Source organism: Aristolochia californica, unplaced genomic scaffold (assembly GCF_029961685.1).
Source record: "Aristolochia californica isolate CCGP_79_NKW_82.1479 unplaced genomic scaffold, dmAriCali1.0.hap1 SCAF_4, whole genome shotgun sequence".
Lineage (NCBI taxonomy): Eukaryota > Viridiplantae > Streptophyta > Magnoliopsida > Piperales > Aristolochiaceae > Aristolochia > Aristolochia californica.
The window spans coordinates 30423140-30445211 of record NW_027182103.1 but is presented as its reverse complement, the minus strand read 5'-3'; the positions used below and the strand labels follow the sequence as shown (position 1 = coordinate 30445211).

Genomic DNA, 22072 nt, shown 5'->3' with positions numbered 1-22072 from the left:
ATGGTGTGTAACGAATATAATTATTGTTAGGTTTGGGAGTCAACACTCAGTTAAAAATGCCTCGCCCTCCTCTTCTTATGATTGCAAAACCCAATATTTTAAAAACTAAAAGAGTATATAATCCTTAAAAATCACAGATTCTTTTAGGAATTATCTCTCTCATCATTTGTGCATTTTCCATTTGGATGGTCGATTTTTTTTCAAATCCAAACTTGAGTTTTCACTCTACCATTTTTCTGGTAAACAAAAAGATAACGCAAATAGATCACAACAAAATGAAAATTTTAGAGTTTATGTATACAAAAAAAATTGAAAACTATTATAAATGTAAGTGAAGAAAATTATTTCATGCACTAAAAGTGAACACATAGACTTTCTTATCAATGTTTGGGAAATTCCACTAGTTCTACCACTAATAGCTAGGTGGAATTTTATAAGAATGAGATTTCTATTTGATCCTAACATGTTTTAAATGTGGTGGATATGCATACCAGAAACATGTTGAAGATGCAAATGACCTAGTGATCCAAAAATTTCAAGGAGTAGAAAAAGTTAAATTCTCAAGTTAACGAGTGGTAGGATATTTACCAAAGCCAAACAACCCACTTTTTTCCTATTTTACAAAAAGCGGACCTAACAATCATAGATCATGGCTATATTTTTTTGAGAAATGACATCTGGTTTGGGAGTGAACACTCAGTTGAAAATGCCTCGCCCCCCTCTTCCAATGATTTCAAAACCCAATATATAAAAAACTAAAAGATTTTACAATCCTTAAAAATCACAGATACGTTTTAGAACTATCTCTATCTGCATTTCTGCATTTTTATTTTGGATGTTAAATTTTTTTTCAAATCCAAACTTTAGTTTTCATTCTGCCATTTTTCTTGTAAACAAAAAGAAAAGGCATATAAATCACAAAAAAATGAAAATTTTAGAGTTTATGAATGCAAAAAAATTTGAAAACTATAATAAATGTAAGTGAAGAAAATTATTTCACGCACTCAAAATAAACACCAAAGTTTTGTTATCCAAGTTTGGGAAATTCCACCTGTACAACCCTTAATAGCTTGGTGGAATTTTATGAGAAAGAAACTACTAATTGATCCTAACATGTTTTAAATGTGGTGGATATGCATGCCAGAAACATGTTAAAGATACAAATGACCTAATGATCCAAAAATTTCAAGGAGTAGAAAAACTTAAATTCTCAAGTTAAAGTGTGATGGGATATTTTCCAGAGCCAAACAACACTTTTTTCATATTTTACAAAAAGCGGACCTAACAATCATGGATCATAAAAAATGTTTTGATCGATTATTGATGTGTAAGAACTATATTTTTTTGAGAAATGACATCTGGTTTGGGAGTCAACACTTAGTTAAAAAAGTCTCGTCTCCCTCTTCTGATGATTGCAAAACCCAATATATAAAAAACTAAAGGAGTTTACAATCCTTATAAATCACAGGTACTTTTTGGAATTATCTCTCTCAGCATTTGCGCATTTCCATTTTGGATGTTAATTTTTTTTTCAAATCCAAACTAGAGTTTTCACTTTCCTATTTTTCTGGTAAACAAAAAGATAAGGCAAATACATCACAACAAAATGAAACTTTTACAGTTTATTTATGAAAAAAAAATTGAAAACTATAATAAATGAAAGTGAAGAAAACTATTTTACACAATCAAAAAGAACACCAAAATTTTGTTATGCATGTTTTGGAAATTCCACTTGTACAACCCCTAATAGCTTGGTGGAATTTTATAAAAAAGAGATTTCTAATTGATCCTAACATGTTTTAAATGCATGCCAGAAACATATTAAAAATGCAAATGACCTAATGATCCAAAATTTCAAGGAGTAGAAAAATTTAAATTCTAAAGTTAACTTGTGGTGGGATATTTACTAGAGTCAAACAACCCACTTTTTGCCTATTTTAAAAAAAGCTGACCTAACAATCATAGATCATCGGAAATGTTTTGATCAATTAAGGATATGTAATGGCTATAATTTTTGTTAGAAATGACTTATGGTTTGGTAGTCAACGCTCAGTTAAAAATGCCTCGCCCCCCCTCTTCAGATGATTACAAAACCCAATATACAAAAAACTAAAAGAGTTTAAAATCCTTTAAAATCACAGATACCTTTTTGAATTATTTCTCTCAGGATTTGTGAATTTCCAAACTAGAATTTTCACTCTCCCATTTTTTTGGTAAAAAAAAATATAAGGCAAATAGATTACAACAAAATGAAAATTTATGTATGCAAAAAAAAAATGAAAACTATAAAAAATGTTAGTGAAGAAAATTATTTCACGGACTAAAAATGAATGCAAAAGTTTTGTTATCTATGTTTGGGAAATTCCACTAGTACAACCCTAATAGTTGGGTGTAATTTTATAAGAAAGAGATTTCTAATTGATGCAAACATGTTTTAAATGTGGTGGATATGTATGCAAGAAACATGTTGAAGATGCAAATGACCTAATGATTGAAAAATTTCAAGGAGAAGAAAAATTTTAATTCTGAAGTTAACGCGCAATGGGCTATTTACCAGAGCCGAACAACCTCTTTTTGCCTATTTAACAAAAAGCGGACCTAACCATCATAGATCATTGTAAATGTTTTGATCAATTAATGATGTGTAACGGCTATAGCTTTTGTTCGAAATGACTTATGGTTTAGGAGTCAACCCTCAGTTAGAAATGCCTCGCCCCCCTCTTCCGATGATCGCAAAACTCAATATATAAAAAACTAAAAGAGTTTACAATCCTTAAAAATCACAGTTACTTTGTGGAACTATCTCTCTCAGCATTTGTGCATTTCCATTTTGGATGTTAAATTTTTTTTCAAATCCAAACTAGAGTTTTCACTCTCCCATTTTTTTGGTAAACAAAAAGAAATAGCAAATAAATCACAAGAAAATGAAAATTTTAGAGTTTATGACAAAAAAAAATTAAAACTATAATAAATCTAAGTGAAGAAAATTATTTCACTCTCTAAAAATAAACACCGAAGTTTTGTTGTCCACATTTGGGAAATTCCACTAGTACAACCCCTAATAGCTTGCAAGAATTTTATGAGAGAGAAATTTCTAATTGATCCAAACATGTTTAAAACGTGGTGGATTTGTATGCCAGAAACATGTTGAACATGCAAATGACCTAATGATCCAAAAACTTCAAGGAGTAGAAAAAATTAAATTCTCAAGTTAACGTGCGGTGGGATATTTACCAGAGCCAAACAACCCACTTTTTGCCTATTTTAAAAAAAGTGGACCTAACAATCATAGATCATCGTAAATGTTTTGATCGATTAATGATATGTAATGGCTATAACTTTTGTTAGAAATGACTTATGGTTTTGTAGTCAACACTCATTTAAAAATGCCTCGCCCACCTCTTCCGATGATTACAAAACCCAATATACACAAAACTAAAAGAGTTTAAAATGCTTAAAAATCACTGATACCTTTTGGAATTATCTCTCTCAACATTTGTGCATTTCCAAACTATAGTTTTCACTCTCCCATTTTTTTCGTAAACAAAAATATAAGGCAAATAGATTACAATAAAATGAAAATTTATGTATGCAATAAAATTTGAAAACTATAATAAATATAAGTGAAGAAAATTATTTCACGGACTAAAAATGAATGCAAAAGTTTTATTCTCTATGTTTTGGAAATTCCACTAGTACAACCCCTAATAGTTGGGTGGAATTTTATAAGAAAGAGATTTCTAATTGATGCAAACATGTTTTAAATGTGGTGGATATGCATGCCAGAAACATGTTGAAGATGCAAATGACCTAATGATCCAAAAATTTCATGGTGTAGAAAAAATTAAATTCTCAAGTTAACATGGGGTGGGATATTTACCAAAGCCAAACAACCACTTTTTGCTATTTTCCAAAAAGTGGACCTAACAATCATAGATCATAATAAATATTTTGATTGATTAATGATGTGAAAAAAGCAATAATTTTTGTTAGAAATGACTTATGGTTTGGGAGTCAACACTCAGTTAAAAATGCCAAACCACCACCCCTCCCCCCCCTCCCCCCCCCCCCCCCCCCCCCCCCCCCCCCCCCCCTCGCCCTCTTCCTATGATTGCAAAACCCAATATAAACAAAACTAAAAGAGTTTACAATGAAAATCACAGATACTTTTTAGAACTATCGCTCTCAGCATTTGTGTCTTTCCATTTTGGACGTTAAATTTGTTTTCAAATCCAAACTTGAGCTTTCAATGTTCCATTTTTCTGGTAAGCAAAAAGAGAAGGAAATAGATCACAACAAAATGAAAATTTTAGAGTTTATGTACGCAAAAAAATTTGAAAACTATAATAAATGTAAGTGAAGAAAATTATTTCACACACTAAAACTGAACGCCATAGTTTTGTTATTCATGTTTGTGAAATTCCACTAGTACAACCCCTAATAGCTTGGTGGAATTTTATGAGAAAAAAATTTCTAATTGATCCTAACCTGTTTTAAATGTGGTGGATAAGCATGCAAGAAACATGTTGTAGTTTCTAATTGACTTATGGTTTGGGAGTCTACACTCTGTTAAAAATGCCTCGTCCCCCCTCTTTCGATGATTGCAAAACCAAATATATAAAAAACTAAAAGAGTTTAAAATCCTTAAAAGTCACAGATACTTTTTGGAATTATATCTCTATGCATTTGTGCATTTCCATTTTGGATGTTGAATTTCTTTTCAAATCCAAACTTGAGTTTTCACTCTCCCATTTTTCTGGTAAACAAAAAGATAAGGCAAATAGATCACAACAAAATAAAAATTTTATAGTTTATGTGTGCAAAAAAAATTGAAATCTATAATAATTGTAAGTGAAGAAAACTATTCCAAGCACTAAAAATGAACACAAAAGTTTTGTTATCCATGTTTGGGAAATTCCACTAGTACAACCCCTTATATCTTGGTGGAATTTTAAAAGAAAGTGATTTCCAATTGATATTAACATGTTTTAAATGTGGTGGATATGCAAGCCAGAAACATGTTGAAGATGCAAATGACCTAATGATCAAAAAATTTCAAGGAGTAGAAAAAATTAAATTCTCAAGTTAACGTGCGGCGGTATATTTACCAAATCCAAACAACCCACTTTTTGCCTATTTTACAAAAAGCAAACCTAACAATCGTAGATCATCATAAATGTTTTGATTGATTAATGATTTGTAATAGCTATAATTTTTGTTAGATTTGACTTATGGTTTGGCAGTCAACACTCAGATAAAAATGCCTCACCCCCCTCTTCCGATGACAGCAAAACCCAATATATAAAAATCTAAATAAGTTTACAATCCTTAAAAATCACAGATACTTTTGGGAATTATCACTCTCAGCATTTGTACATTTTTATTTTGGAAGTTCAATTTTTTTTTCAAATACATACTTGAATTTTCACTCTTCCATTTTTCTTGTAAACAAAAATGTAAGGCAAATAGTTCTCATGGGATATTTACTAGAGCCAAACAACCCACTTTTTGCCTATTTTTTAAAAAGTGGACCTAACAATCATAGATCATCGTAAATGATTTGATCGATTAATGACGTGTAACGACTATAATTTTTGTTAGTAATGACTTATGGTTTGGGTGTCAACACTCAATTAAAAATGCCTCGCCTCCTCTTCCGGTGATTGCCAAACCCAACCTATAAAAAACTAAAAGAGTTTACAATCCTTAAAAATCACAGATACTTTATGGAATTATCTCTCTCAGCATTTGTGCATTTCCATTTTGGATGTTCAATTTTTTTTCGAATCCAAACTTCAGTTTTCACTCTCCCATTTTTCTGGTGAACAAAAAGGTAAGGCAAGTAGATCACAACAAAATGAAAATTTTAGAGTTTATGTATGAAGAAAAATTTGGAAACAACAATAAAAGTAAGTGAAGAAAATTATTTCACGCACTAAAAATGAACAACAAAGTTTTGTTATCCATGTTTGCGAAATTCCACTAGTACAACCCCTAATAGCTTGGTTGAATTTTATTAGAAAGAGATTTCTAATTGATCCTAACATGTTTTAAATGTGGTGGATATGCATGCTAGAAACATGTTGAAGATGCAAATGACCTAATGATCTAAAAATTTCAAGTAGTAGAAAAAATTAAATTCCCAAGTTAACATGCGGTGGGATATTTATCAGAGTCAAACAACCCCCTTGTTGCCTATTTTACAAAAAGCGGACCGAACAATCATAGATCATCATGAATGTTTTGTTCAATTAATGATGTGTAACGGCTACAATTTTTGTTAGAAATGACTTATGGTTTGGGAGTCTCTCAGATTTTGTGCATTTCCATTTTAGATGTTCAATTTTTTTTGAAATACAAACTTGAATTTTCCTCTTCCATTTTTTTGGTAAACAAAACGATCAGGAATATAGAACTCAACAAAATAAAAATTTTAGTGTTTATGTATGAAAAAAAAATTGAAAACTATAATAAATGAAAATGAAGAAAATTATTTCACGCATTAAATATTTACCAGAGCCAAACAACCCATTTTTTTGCCCAATTAACAAAAAGCGGACCTAAGAATCATAGATCATTGTAAATATTTCGATCAATTAATGATGTGTAACGACTATAATTTTTTTTAGAAATGACTTTTAGTTTGGATGTAAACACATTGCCAAAAATGCGTCACCCCCGCCCCCCCCCCCCCCCCCCCCCCCCCCCCCCCCCCCCCTCTTCGGATGATTGCCAAACCCAATATATAAGAAACTAAAAGAGTTTACAATCATTAAAAATCACAGATACTTTTCTGAACTATCTCAGCATTTGTGCATTTCCATTTTAGATGTTCAATTTTTTTTGAATTCCAAACTTGAGTTTTCACTCTCCCATTTTTCTGGTAAACAATAAGATACGACAAATAGATCACAACAAAATGAAAATTTTTATTAAAAAAATCTCAAAATTAAAATAAATTTAAGTGAAGAAAATTATTTCACACACTAAAAATGAACACCAAAGTTTTGTTATCCATGTTTGGGAAATTCCATTGGTACAACCCCTAATAGCTTGGTGGAATTTTATAAGAAAGTGTTTTCTAATTGATCCTAAGATGTTTTACATGATGTGGACATGCATGCCAGAAACATGTTGAACATGTAAATTACCTAATGATCCAAAAAATTCAAGGAGTAGAAAACATTAAATTCTCAAGGTAACATGCGGCGGGATATTTACTTGAGCCAAACAACCCACTTTTTTGCCTATTTTCAAAAAGTGGACCTACCAGTCATAGATCATCGTAAATGTTTTGATCAATTATTGATGTGTAACGGCTATAATTTTTGTTAGAAATGACTTATGGTTTAGGAGTCAACACTCAGTTAAAAATGCCTCGCCCCCCTCTTTCGATGATTGCAAAACCCAATATACAAAAAACTAAAAGAGTTTAAAATCCTTAAAAATCACAGATACTTTTTGAAATTATCTCTCTCAGCATTCCAAACTAGATGTTTCACTCTCCCTTTATTCTAGTAAACAAAAAGATAAGGCAAATAGATCACAAAAAATGATAATTTTAGAGTTTATATATGCAAAAAAAAATTGAAAACCACAATAAATGAGAGTGAAGGAAATTATTTCACGCATTAAGAATTATTGCCAAAGTTTTGTGATCCATGTTTGGGAAATTCCACTTAGACAACCCCTAATAGCTTGGTGGAATTTTATAAGAAAGAGATTTTTAATTGATCCTAACATGTTTTAGATGTGGTGGATATGCATGCCAGAAACATGTTGAAGATGCAAATGACCTAATGACCCACAAATTTCAAGGAGTAGAAAAAGTTAAATTCTCAAGTTAATGTGCAGTGGAATATTTACCTGAACCAAACAACCCAATTTTTACCTATATTAAAAAAAATGGACCTAACAATTAATAGATCATCGTAAATGTTTTGTTTAATTAATGATGTGTAACGGCTATAATTTTTTTTAGAAATGACTAATAGTTTGGGAGTCAACACTCAGTAAAAAATGTCTCGCCCCCCTCTTCTAATTATTGCAAAACCCAACAAAAATAAAACTAAAAGAGTTTACAATCCTTAAAAATCACAAATACCAAAGCCAAACAACCCACTTTTTGCCTATTTTACAAAATGTGGACCCAACAATCATAGATCATCGTAAATGGTTTGATCGATTACTGATGTGTAACAGCTATAATTTTTGTTGGAAATGACTTATGGTTTGTGAGTTAATACTCAGTTAATAATGCCTTGCCCCTGTCTTCTGATGATTGCAAAACCCAATATACAAAAAACTAAAAGAGTTTAAAATCCTTAAAAATCACTGACACTTTTTTGAATTATCTCTCTCAGCATTTTTGCATTTCCCGAAGTAAAGTTTTCACTCTCCCATTTTTCTGGTAAACAACAAAATAAGGTAAATAGATCACAAAAAAATGAAAATTTTAGAGTTTATGTATGCAAAAATATTTGAAAACTACAATAAATGTATGTAAAGAAAATTATTTCATGCACTAAAAATAAACGCCAAAGTTTTGTTATCCAAGTTTGGGAAATTCCACTAGTACAACCCCTAATAGCTTGTTGGAATTTTATAAGAAAGAGATTTCTAATTGATCCTAACATGTTTTAAATGTGGTAGATATGCATGCCAGAAACATGTTGAAGATGCAAATGACCTAATGATCCAAAAATTTCAAGGTGCAGAAAAAATTAAATTCTCAAGTTAACGTGCGGTGGGATATTTACCAGAGCCAAACAACCCACTTTTTGCCTATTTTACAAAGAGCGGACCTAACAATCATAGATCATCGTAAATGTTTTGATCGATTAATGATGTGTAACGGCTATAATTTTTGTTAGAAATGTTTTATGGTTTGGGAGTCAACACTCAGTTAAAAATGCCTCGCCCCCCCACTTCCGATGATTGCAAAACCCTATATATAAAAGCTAAAAGAGTTTACTATCCATAAAAATCATAGATACTTTTTGCAATTATCACTCTCAACTTATGTGCATATCTATTTTGGATGTTCAATTTTTTTTTCTAATCAAAATTTGAGTTTTCACTCTCCCATTTTTTTGGTAAACAAAAAGTAAAGACAAATAGGTCACAAAAAAGTGAAACTTTTATAGTTTTTGATTGCAAAAAAATTTGAAATCTATAATAATTCTAAATGAAGAAAATTATTTCACAAACTAAAAATGAACACCAAAGTTTTGTTATCCGTGTTTGTGAAATTCCATTAGTACGAAACCTACTAGCTTGGTGGAATTTTATCAGAAAATGATTTTTAATTGATCCTAACATGTTTTAAATGTTGTCGATATGCATGCCAGAAACATGTTGAAGATCCAAATGACCTAATGATCCAAAAATTTCAAGGAGTAGAAAAAATCAAATTAACAAGTTAACGTGCGGTGGGATATATTTAGCAAAGCCAAACAACCCACTTTTTGCCTATTTTACAAAAAGCAGACCTAACAGTCATAAATCATCATAAATGTTTTGATCAATTAATGATGTGCAACGGCTATAATTTTTCTTAGAAATGACTTATGGTTTGGGAGTCAAGTCTTAGTTAAAAATACCTCGCCCCCCACTTCCAGTGATTGCAAAACCCAATATTTAAAAATTTAAAAGAGTTTACTATCCTTAAAAATCATAGATACATTGTGGAATTATCTCTCTCAGTATTTGTACATTTCCATTTTGGATGTTCAATTTTTTTCAAATCCAAACTTGACTTTTCACTCTCCCATTTTTCAGGTAAACAAAAAGAAAAGGCAAATAGATCACAACAAAATGAACCATTTAGAGTTTTTGTATGTAAAAAAATTTGAATGCTATAATAAATGTAAGTGAAGAAAATTATTTCACACACTAAAAATGAACGCCAAAGTTTTGTTATCTATGTTTGGGAAATTCCACTAGTACAACCCCTAATAGCTTCATGGAATTTTATAAGAAAGAGATTTCTAATTGATTCTAATATGTTTTAAATGTGGTGGATATGCGTGCCGAAAACATGTTGAAGATGCAAATGACCTAAAAATCAAAAAATTTCAATGAGTAGAAAAAATTAAATTCTCAAGTTAATGTGCGGTGGGATATTTACCAGAGTCAAACAACCCACTTTTTGCCTATTTTACAAAATGCGGACCTAAAAATCATAGATCATCGTAAATGTTTTGATCGATTAATGATGTGTAACGGCTATAATTATTTTTAGAAATGATTTCTGGTTTGGGAGTCAACACTCAGTGAAAAATGCCTCGTCCCCCTCTTCCTATGATTAAAAAACCCAATATATAAAATACTAAAAGAGTTTACAATCCTTAAAAATCACAGATACTTTTTAGAACTATCTCTCTCAGCATTTGTGCATTTCCTTTTTGGATGTTAATTTTTTTTTCAAATCCAAACTTGAGTTTTCACTCTCCCTTTTTTCTAGTAAACAAAAAGATAAGGCAAATAGACCACAACAAAATGAAAATTTAAGAGTAAGTAAAAAAATTTGAAAACTATAATAAATGTAAGTGAAGAAAATTATTTCACGCACTAAAAATGGAGGCCAAAGTTTTTTTATCCATGTTCGGGAAATTCCATTAGTACAACCCCTAATAGTTAGGTCTAATTTTATAAGAAAGAGATTTCTAATTGAGCCTAACATGTTTTAAATGTGGTGGATATGCATGCCAAAAACATGTTTACTATGCAAATGACCTAATGATCCAAAATTTTCAACGGCTAGAAAAAATTAAATTCTCAAGTTAATGTGCGGTGGGATATTTACCAGAGCCAAACAACCCACTTTTTGCCTATTTTACAAAAAGCGGACCAAACATTCATAGATCATCGTAAATGTTTTTTCGATTAATGATGTGTAATGGCTATAATTTTTGTTGGAAATGACCTATGGTTTGGGAGTAAACACTCAGTTAAAAATGCCTGCGCACCCCCCCCCCCCCCCTCCCACCTTCCCTCCCCTCTTCTAATGATTGCAAAACCCAATATATATAAAACTGAAAGCATTTACAATCCTAAAAAATCACAGATACTTTTTCAAACTGTCTCTCTCGGCATTTGTGCATTTGTGCGTTTACTCTCCCATTTTTCTGGTAAACAAAAAGATACGACAAATAGATCACAAAAAAATGAAACTTTTAGAGTTTATGTATGGAAAAAAAATTTAAAACTATAATTAATGTAAGAGAAGAAATTTTTTTCACGCACTAAAAATGATCACGAAAGTTTTGTTATCCATGTTTGGGAAATTCCACTAGTACAACCACTAATATCTTGGTGGAATTTTACAAGAATGAGATTTCTAATTGATCCTAACATGTTTTAAATGTGGCGGATATGCATGCCAGAAGCATGTTGAAGATGCAAATTACCTAATGATCCAAAATTTTCAAGGAGTAGAAAAAATTAAATTCTCAAGTTAACGTGCAGTGGGATATTTACCAGAGCCAAACAACACACTTTTTTCCTATTTGATAAAAATTGGACCTAACAATCATAGATCACCGTAAATGTTTTGATCGATTAATGGTGTGTAACGGCTATGATTTTTTTTAGTAATGAGTTAAGGTTTGGGAGTCAACACTCTGATAAAAATGTCACCCCCCCCCCCCCCCCCCCCCCCTCTTCCGATTGCAAAACCAAATATATAAAAAACTAATAGAATTTACAATCTTTAAAAATCATAGATACTTTTTGTAATTATCTCTCTCAGCATTTGTGCAATTTCATTTTGGATGTTCAATTTGTTTTCAAATCCAAACTTGAGTTTTCACTCACCCAATTTTCTAGTAAACAAAAAGATAAGGCAAATAGATCACAACCAAATGAAAATTTTATAGTTTATAAATGCAAAAAAAATTGAAAACTATAATAAATGTAAGTGAAGAAAACTATTTCACATACTAAAAATGAACACCAAAGTTTTGTTATCCATGTTTGGGAAATTCCACTAGTACAACCCCTAATAGCTTGGTGGAATTTTATAAGAAAGAAATTTCTAATTGATTCTAATATGTTTTAAATGTGGTGGATATGCATGCCAGAAATATGTTGAAGATTCAAATGACCTAATGATCCAAAAGTTTATACTTCACAACCATACGAATCGTTCTAGTTATCTAGCGGGAAGCGATGGTCATATCCACAGGGATGACTGAATTTTGTGTATTGTTTAGTCAACTAGCCTAACCAAATGTGATGAATTAATCTGAACTAAACATTGATTATATCCTAAATTATCAAGCAATGATCTAATTAACTACTTGCACAACAGGAAACGTCAACTCTAGATTTTACCGTGATTCATGCCTCTCTTGAGTGCCACGTAACCACGAATCCGAATTCTCAATCCTTGCATCTAGCCCCTCTCGGGCGCCTAGAGTTAAAGAAACATATCTGATTATAATACTAGAATCCAACCTAAATTATAATCCTGCCCTAACTAGCTATGTACTCAAAAAATTCGGAAAACAAATATTCGATAACCATTAATTCTCAAATCAAATTTAATAAACATTGAAACCTAGGTTCAAACTATAGGAAACTAATTAAATTAAAAAATGATGGATTACTCCCTTGTTCTTCCTCTCACTCAGGCAGCAATTCCATTCTCACAGTTGCTGCAATTCCCAAAAATTGAGGGCTTTGGGTTGCAGAACGAGTGGCCGGAAGTGGAGGCGAAGTCGGCGAAAAGGAATCAAAATCGGTACCAGAGGAGGTGGTGCGGTGGAAGACGAGATGGAAGCGAAATCCTTTGACGGCTCTCTCGAGTCTCGGTCGGAGTCGGACTAGGCTCAAGAAGTGGTTAGAATGCGGAATCGGAGCCAGAGGAGCCCTCTCGAGTCACCTCTCGGCCTGGCGAGCAGAAAATGGTAGTGTCGAACTCGCCGCGATGGACGGTGGCTGGAAATCCTCTCGGGTCTCCTTGGATTTGTTCCGCGGCCCCTCCTCTTCTCCCCCCGAGCTCTCCCTTCTATTCATCGATTTTTCCCTAGAAATCCCTCTCTTTCAGTAATGGCATTTTTGTAAATATCTCCTTCTCCACCAAAATTCTCCTGAAATTCCATAATTGAATCCATAAAAATCATTTCAGGAAGAAATAAACCCTAAAAGCAATGAAATATAATTTAGAAGAGAAAAATATGCAATATATGCAGTGATTAATGCCAAATTCAATAAATGCACGTTTCATTTGAAAATCGATAAATAACCACCTATAACACAATTATAAGGGTTATTCTATTATAATTAACCTAGTTCTCATGTCAGAATATGGCATCTATCACACCCCCTAACCTAAATCTTTGCTAGTCCCTAGCAAAATAACAACAGAACAAAAATTAAGTCTAAGAAAACAAAATGCCACTTTCGTAGAGAACACGAGTAACCAGCCGTTAAACCCCTACTTTACGGTAGTGGTTGAGTTGTGACTCGTGAGAGTTTGCATGGAATTTACCCACAAAATTCATCTAAATCAACAATATAAAAAGAAAAGTGAAGAAAATCTACTCCTCATTAGCATATGACTAACACTTAGTATCGTAAAATGTTTGAAAATCATTTGAAACCTTGCTCAATTTGAAAACCTGTGTAAAATATAACATATTATCAATCCAAATACACTCACGGGTACTCCACCTGAACCAATGTGAGCATAAACAATTACTTCAAAAGAACAAAGAGGCAACAGAAAAGAATAAAATCATGGTCTCATCACAATTAAGAGAAAATAGTAGCGTAAACTTGTTGTCTAACAATCTCACAAAAGAAGTATACATTTTTCAATCTTGACCTGCAACTTCTTTCAACTTAAAATTCATCATCAAAATTAAGAAAACTCATTGCTTCCATATTTAAACCCATTTTTCACTATTACCAGCATAATAATTGTTTTTCACTGAATACTTTTGGTATTACCACCATTTTGTATTCGTCCTCACTGCACATGCACTTATTTTTTAAGTAACTGACTGTTCCGGTGCATGTCCCTGGATTTGCCTAGGCTGTTTCTGAGGTTATCTGTCTTCTACAAGCAAGAGCATTTCCGTTTGCATTGATACATTACAACAAAGAATTTCACTGAGATATAAAAAAAGAATAAGATCAAATAGGCATACAAGACTATTCAGACTAACATAGATCAACACTAGATTTACGTGTTCTCTTTTGCAACTAAGTTCCAAGTCTAATGCAATAGTAGATTATCCCACTGAATTCTCATGGATCACAACAAATGATATCAGATTTCTAATATGAATATTCTACATACTTTTCCACAACTTATTTTAACTCTACTAAATTTAACCACATACTAAGAGGAGTAATTTGAAAACCATGAACAAAAATCAAAAGAAAATCATTGCTAAGACATAAGAGCCATTTCCCCCTGCCCCCCCCCCCCCCCCCCCCCCCCCCCCCCCCCCTGCAAACCTAAACCTGACATTGTTCTCAATGGGGAAAAGTTAAAAAACCAAACAAGCCAACTAACAATAACTAAAATATCTGATTATACTCTAGTTGACTCACAACTTAGCTGGTTATACTCCAGCAGAGTAAGGTTAAGCTCCCTCAAGGCTCATAAATCCATAGGTGGGATATGTGTTTGGTCATCAACAATAATACTGAAGAGTCAATAAAGACCCCCAGGAATGATACATAGTCTTCCTCGAAGAAGTTTTACTCGTATCAACCGTACCCATAGGTAATCATCCACAAATGAAACCACTATCCCACATCACACTTTGAAGAAATCTCCGTGTGACTGGCCACTGAAGGCATCAAGACTCATGCGCTGAACACGAGTCCTTGAGTTACTCACCATAAGGTTTCCATTGAATACTTCAAGATCGAACTGGTCAATCTCAGAATGGTTGTTTGAGTAGAGACCTCTCAAACTAGGGACCAAAAGTCTGGTCATCGACTACCGGAACCATTTATGCTCTCAGCCGGCAAGAGAGTACCCCGAGTCCATGACGGGGCCGGAATCGACGGGGGACCTCCACTCAATCAAGACCAGAGTACACCAAAGGTTATCCCAATAAGAATAAATAAACCAAAAATAAAAACTGTAATGTACAAAGGGATAGAAACGTGGGGATTGCCCACAATGTGCTAAGTTTATAGTCGTAAGCAAGACTCGTAGTCAAGATGAATGGATAGGTTCCTCCAAGAAAATCACCATCACATCCTCCGGTGTGGGGACATTCTCAAGATAAGGTTTGAGCCTCTGACCGTTAAATTTGAAGACCGACCCATCTCCGTGATTGCGGATATCAACAACGCCATGAGGAAACACCTGTGTAACCTCAAATGGACCTAACCACCTGGATCTCAGCTTCCCTGGAAACAAATGCAATCATCAGTTATAAAGTAAAACATTCTGCCCAACAGTAAAAGACTTGCAAAAAATAGATTTATCATGTAAAAGTTATGTTCGCTCCTTAGACAGTTTGGCATTCTCATAAGCATCATGACGTATCTCCTCCAACTCATTCAATGGAAATTTCCTCTTCTCACCCGCTTGAGTTAAATCAAAATTCAAAGCCTTAATGGCCCAATAAGCTCTATGCTCAAGCTCAATAGGTAGATGACATGCTTTGCCAAACACTAGGCGAAATGGAGACATCCCAAGCCCTATAAGCGGTTCGATAGGCCTGTAAAGCATCGTCCAATCGTGTAGACTAATCTTTCCTATCAAAGTGAACCAACTTGTACAAAATCCGTTTGATCTCCCTATTAGAGATTTCCACTTGACCACAAGTTTGTGGGTGGTACGGAGTGGACACCCGGTGAGTGATGGAGTATTTCTTCAATAAGGTCTCAAATTCTCTGTTACAAAAATGAGATCCCCCATCACTGATGATCGCTCTCCGGGTACCAAACCGATGAAAGATGTTTTCTTTTAAAAACTTTACCACCTCTTTGTGAGCATTTGTCTTACATGTAATAGCTTCAATCCATTTAGAGACATATTCAACAGCAACAAGGATGTATTGATAGCCGAACAAGAAAGGAAAAGAACCCATGAAGTCAATACCCCATACATCAAACAATTCAACAATAAGAATGGGGTTAAGAGGCATCATGCTCTTCCTAGACAAACAACCAGTCCGTTGGCATTTATCACACACATGACAAAACTCATGGGCATCTCTAAATAATGAAGGCCAATAGAAACTCACATTGCAAGACTTTAGCCACAGTCTTTCTAGTACCAAAATGTCCACCACATGCGTGGGAATGACAAAATTCAAGAATGTTGTCAAAGTCTTGCTCAGGTACACAATGCCTAATGACTTGGTCAGGACACACCTTGAACAAATAAGGGTCATCCCAAAAAAAAATGTTTGACTTGGGAAAAGAATTTCAACTGATCTTGTTTACTCTAATAATCAGAAATTTTACTAGTTACAAGATAGTTGACTATGTCAGCAAACCAAGGCAACTGGGATACTTGTAGAAGTTGTTCATCAGGGAAGGAATCGTCTAAAGGAAGGGATCCTTCCTGAGGTGCTACATAGATCCTAGATAAATGATCAGCAACAGCATTCTCACAACCCTTCTAATCTCGAATCTCAAGGTCAAATTCTCGCAATTGCAAGATCCATCTAATCAAGTGAGGTTTAGTGTCCTTGATGAATAATAAGTACTTCAAAGCAGAATGATCAATGAACACTATAACCTTTGACCCTAACAGATATGATCTGAATTTTTTCAAGGCAAACACAACAGCTAGCAACTCCTTCTCAGTGGTAGTGTAATTCAATTGAGCATCATGAAGAGTGCGGCTAGCATGCTGAATGACACAGGGAATTTTATTCGTCTTTTGCTCCAAAACAGCCCCCAATGCATAATCAGAGGCATCACACATCAACTCAAAAGGCAAAGATCAAGTAGGGGGTTGGACAATGGGTGCAGTGGACAAATATTTCTTCAGTGTCTCAAAAGTATGAATACAGGCATCATCAAAGGCAAAAGTAATATCTTGAGCAAGCAAATTCATCAAAGGACCAAAATTTTTGCTAAAGTCCTTAATGAAGCGCCTATAGAACCCAGCATGGCCAAGGAAAGAACGCACCCCCTTCACAGAAGTAGGTGGTGGCAGATTGTCAATTAAGTCAACTTTGGCTTTGTCCACTTCTACACCCCGCTCAGACACTACATGTCCTAAAACAATTCCTTCTTTTACCATGAAGTGGCATTTCTCCCAATTCAAGACTAAATTGGACTTAATGCAACGGGACAATATGAGTGAAAGATTGTGCAGACATGTCTCAAAGCTAGAGCCAAACACAGAAAAGTCATCCATAAACACCTCTAAAAAGTCACCAATCATGTCAGAAAAGATACTCATCATGCACCGTTGGAAAGTGGCGGGCCCATTGCATAAACCAAAAGGCATGCGTCTGTAAGCAAAGGTGCCAAACAGACACGTGAATGTGGTCTTTTCCTGGTCTTCTAGAGCAATGGGAATTTGATTGTAACCGGAGTATCTATCTAAAAAGCAATAAAAACTGTGGCCGGCCTATCGCTCTAGCATTTGACCAATGAAAGGTAGTGGGAAGTGATCCTTCCTAGTGGCGGAATTAAATTTTATATAGTCAATGCAGACACGCCACTTGGTGGTAGTTCTTGTGGGAATCAATTCACCACTTTTATTTTTCATTATTTTTATCCCCCCTTTCTTAGGGACAACTTGAATTGGACTCACCCAAGTGCTATCAGAAATAGGGTAAATGATACCTGACACAAGCAACCTGATGATTTCTTCTCTCACAACCTCCAGCATATGGGGATTTATCCTACGTTGCATCTCACGTGAGGCTTTGTCCCCTCCTCCAAATGAATACGATGCATGCATATGGAGGGGCTAATCCCTTTTAAGGCATCAAGAGTCTACCCCAATGCATCTTTGTGTGCTTGTAAACCTTCAGTCAATTGTTCCTCCTGCCCAGTACTCAAATCAGAGGCAATATTGACTGACAATTAGTTCATGGGCCTGAAGAACGCATACGTCAATGTGGGAGGAAGTGGCTTAAGATCTAGCTTGGAAGTTTCAAGAGGTTTGTCCAAGTCAAGATGAAGATCATGTGGATGATTAGTTGTGACAACCTCATAAGCTTCCTCCAACAGAGGTACAGAATTGAGTAATGAGTCAACCTCTCAGAAATATGTTTCCTCATCAAAATAGTCCATGTCTAAAGATGTTATGTCTAAAGTTGTTATGTAAGACTCGAAAGATTCAAGAGTGGATTCATCATCAAGCATAACAGTCTCAATCTTAAATTCAGGACTCAAATCATCAGACTCAAGTGGATGGTGCTCGACATTAAACACATTCAACGAGACCTTAAAATTTTCAAAAGACAACTCGAACTCACCACTTTTACAATGAATGACAGCATTAGATGTGGCTAAGAAGGGACATCCTAGGATGACAGGAATTTGGTTGGTCACATAGACTACTGGTTCTGTATCAAGAACAATGAAATCAACCAGGAACAGAAATTTGTTCACTTTTATCAAAACATCTTCAACTATTCGTCGTGGTATCTTGACAGAATGGTCATCTAGTTGAAGAGTGATAGGGGTAGACTTCAATTCCCCCAAACCTAATTGCTGGTACACAAAGAAAGGAAGCAAATTCACACTTGCCCCTAAGTCAAGAAGAGCTATCTGGATGGTATGTTCACCAACGACACATGAAATTGTGGGGCATCCAGGATCTTTAACTTTAGGAGGAGTGTTGTGCTTCAAAATTGAGCTTACATTCTCAATAAGAAAGACCTTTTTGTTAACATGTTGTTTTCTCTTCTGTGTACAAAGGTCTTTAAAAAATCGGGCATAGGCAGGGATTTGCCTAATAGCATCAAGAAGTGGAATGTTAATGTGAACCTTACAAAACAGTTCCAATGTTTCATGCATGCTATCTCCTTTCTAGGTGGGCCCGATAACCTCTGCGGATAAGGAGCTGGTGGGACTTGGTTAGGGATCTGCCTGGCTGTTGATGGAGAACTTGGAGGTTCTTCACTCAATGATGTGTCCCCATTGTCATCCTTTGACTCCTTAGACTTAGTGGTCCCTACCCCATTGTTCAACTCACGACCACTCCTAAGGGTGGTTATGGCTTTGGCTTGCTTGTGGTGGGGATAGGAACTCGACCCACTCCAATGTGTGCTTTTGGGGTTAGGAATGGTTTGACTCGAGAGTCTATTTTGTGCCTATTCACTCATGTGGCTGGCCAACTGACTCACTTGCATTTCAAGTTTAACAATGGAGGACTGTGTATTCTGCATGAATAATTGAAGTGTATCCTCAAGTGAAGGTTTTTGTGAAATCAATGGCTGTTGAGTGAAGTGTGGGGGCGGAGCTTGGGGTTGAGTAAACCTTGGAGGACCCCCAACCTGTGGGCCCTTGGAACTTGAGAAATTTGGGTGCCTAGCCCAACCCGGATTATATGTTTCCGAAAAAGGATCATTCCGGTTTGGTCTATGAAAATTCTGGACTGCATTCAAGTCCTCAATGCGCTCCGGGTATCATGAACTAGATGGACACATTTGTGTGGGATGAGATGAACAAGACCATATGGCACAGACAGTAGATGGGTTAGGAGCAGGTGAACTCTTTGACACCATAAGGGCATAAATCTTTCTAGTCAACCCCTCAATCTCCACCATGAGCATGGGTGTTTCACTAACCTCGTAGAGACCCCCTCTTTTGGCTTCATGGGATCTTCTATCAACATTAAATGATAAACCCCATTGCTGAGATTGATCACTCAACGTTTCAAAGAAGTCCCATGCCTCACTAGCACTCTTACCCATCAAACTCCCACCATTCGTTGCATCTACCATGGATCTAACCTGGGGTGTAAGACCTTGATAAAAGTATTGCACTAAATGTCATTTCTCAAACCCATGATGCGGACACCTAGGGATCAAATCCTTCCATTTCTCCCAAGCCTCATAAAAATGTTCACCCTCCTACTGCATAAAGGTAGAGATTTCTCTCCTGAGGGCTGTAGTTCTCTGAATGGGAAAGTACTTGGACAAAAATTTCATGACTAATGTGTCCCATGAAGTAATGCTACCCACCTCTAAGGAATTAAGCCAAGGCTTGGCCTTATCCTTAAGTGAAAATGGAAAAAGTCTTAACCGGATAGAGTCATCTGAGAAATTCTGGAATTTGAAAGTTGCACAGATATCTAAGAATTCCTTGATGTGGTAATAAGGGTCCTCCCTCTCCTACCCATAGAATGTAGGGAGGAGTTGGATCACACCCGGTTTCAACTCATAACTGGCAGCAGTAGTGGGTGGCAATATAAAGTGAGAAGGTGATGTGAAGTTCGATGGGATAGAATAATCCCTCAGGGTTCTACGGTCACCTGTTGGAGGTAACTGTAATGGTTCACCCTGATTGGCCATGGTAGCTCCTAACTTGACTTCTGGTGTTTTCCTACAAATATGTTCTACCTATTCAACAAAGGGTGCTAATGGTTCACCTAGGGAGCGGTGCCCGTGAATAAAAACACAAAAAGAAACAAAACTATCAAATTATACTAACTATTGAAAATACGAAGTGTTTACAATCCTTAAAAATCACTGATACTTTTTGGAATTATCTCTCTCAGCATTTGTGCATTTCCATTTTGGTTGTTCAATTTTTTTTCAAATCCAAAATGGTGTTTTCACTCTCCCATTTTTCTCGTAAACAAAAAGATAAGGCAAAAAATGACAACAAAATGAAAATTTAAGAGGTTAAATATGCAAAAAGTATTTGAAAACTACAATAAATGTAAGTGAAGAAACTTATTTCATGCATTAAAAATGAGAACCAAAGTTTTGTTATCCATGTTTGGGAAATTCCACTACTACAACCCCTAATAGCTTGGTGGAATTTTTAAAGAAAGAGATTTCTAATTGATCCTGACTTGTTTTAAATGTGGTAGATATGCAAGCCAGAAACATGTTGAAAATGCAAATGACCTAATGATCCAAAAATTTCAAGGAGTAGAAAAAATTAAATTCTCAAGTTAACTTGTGGAGGGATATTTACTAGAGCCAAACAACCCACTTTTTGCCTATTTTACAAAAAGCAGACTTAACAATCATAGATCATCGTAATTTTTTTATCGATTAATGATGTGTAAAGGCTATAATTTTTGTTAGAAATGTCTTATGGTTTCGGAGTCAATACTCGTTTAAAAATGCCTCGCTCCCCCTCTTCTGATGATTGCAAAACCCAATATATAAAAAACTAAAAGAGTTTAAAATCCTTAAAAATCATAGATACTTTTTGGAATTATCTCTCTCAGCATTTGTGAAATTCTATTTTTGATATTCAATTTTTTTCAAATCCAAAATTGAGTTTTTACTCTCCCATTTTTCTCATAAACAAAAAGAAAAGGCAAATAGATCGCAACAAAATGAAATTTTTAGAGTTTATGTATGAAAAAATAAATTGAAAACTATAATAAATGTAAGTGAAGAAAATTATTTCACGCACTAAAAATGAACACCAAAGTTTTGTTATCCATCTTTTGGAAATTCCACTAGTACAACCCCTAATAGCTTGGTGGAATTTTATTAAAAAAAGATTTCTAATTGATCCTAACATGTTTTAAATGTGGAGGATATGGATGCTAAAAACATGTAGAAGATGCAAATGACCTAATGATCGAAGGAGTAAAAAAAAATTAAATTCTCAAGTTAACGTGCGGTGGGTTATTTACATGAGCCAAACAACCCACTTTTTGCCTATTTTATAAAAAACAGACCTAACAATCATAGATCAACGTAAAGGTTTTTATCGATTAATGACTTGTTATGACTATAATTTTTGTTAGAAAGGACTTATGGTTTGGGAGTCAACACAGTTAAAAATGCCTCGCCCCCCTCTTCTGATGATTACAAAACCCTATATACAAAAAACTAAAAGAGTTTAAAATCCTTAAAAATCACAGATACTTTTTGGAATTATCTCTCTCAATATTTGTGCATTTACAAACTAGAGTTTTCACTCTCCCATTTTTTCT

At 34.6% G+C, this 22072-nt stretch overlaps 1 non-coding gene across 1 annotated transcript; it reads left to right on the top strand.

Annotated features, from left to right (window-relative positions):
- Nucleotides 1-19950: 19950 nt before the first annotated feature.
- LOC137964347 (small nucleolar RNA R71) lies at nucleotides 19951-20057 on the top strand. The gene has a single exon (XR_011115544.1). It is a non-coding gene; the product is annotated as a small nucleolar RNA R71 (small nucleolar RNA).
- The last annotated feature ends 2015 nt before the right edge of the window (nucleotides 20058-22072 follow it).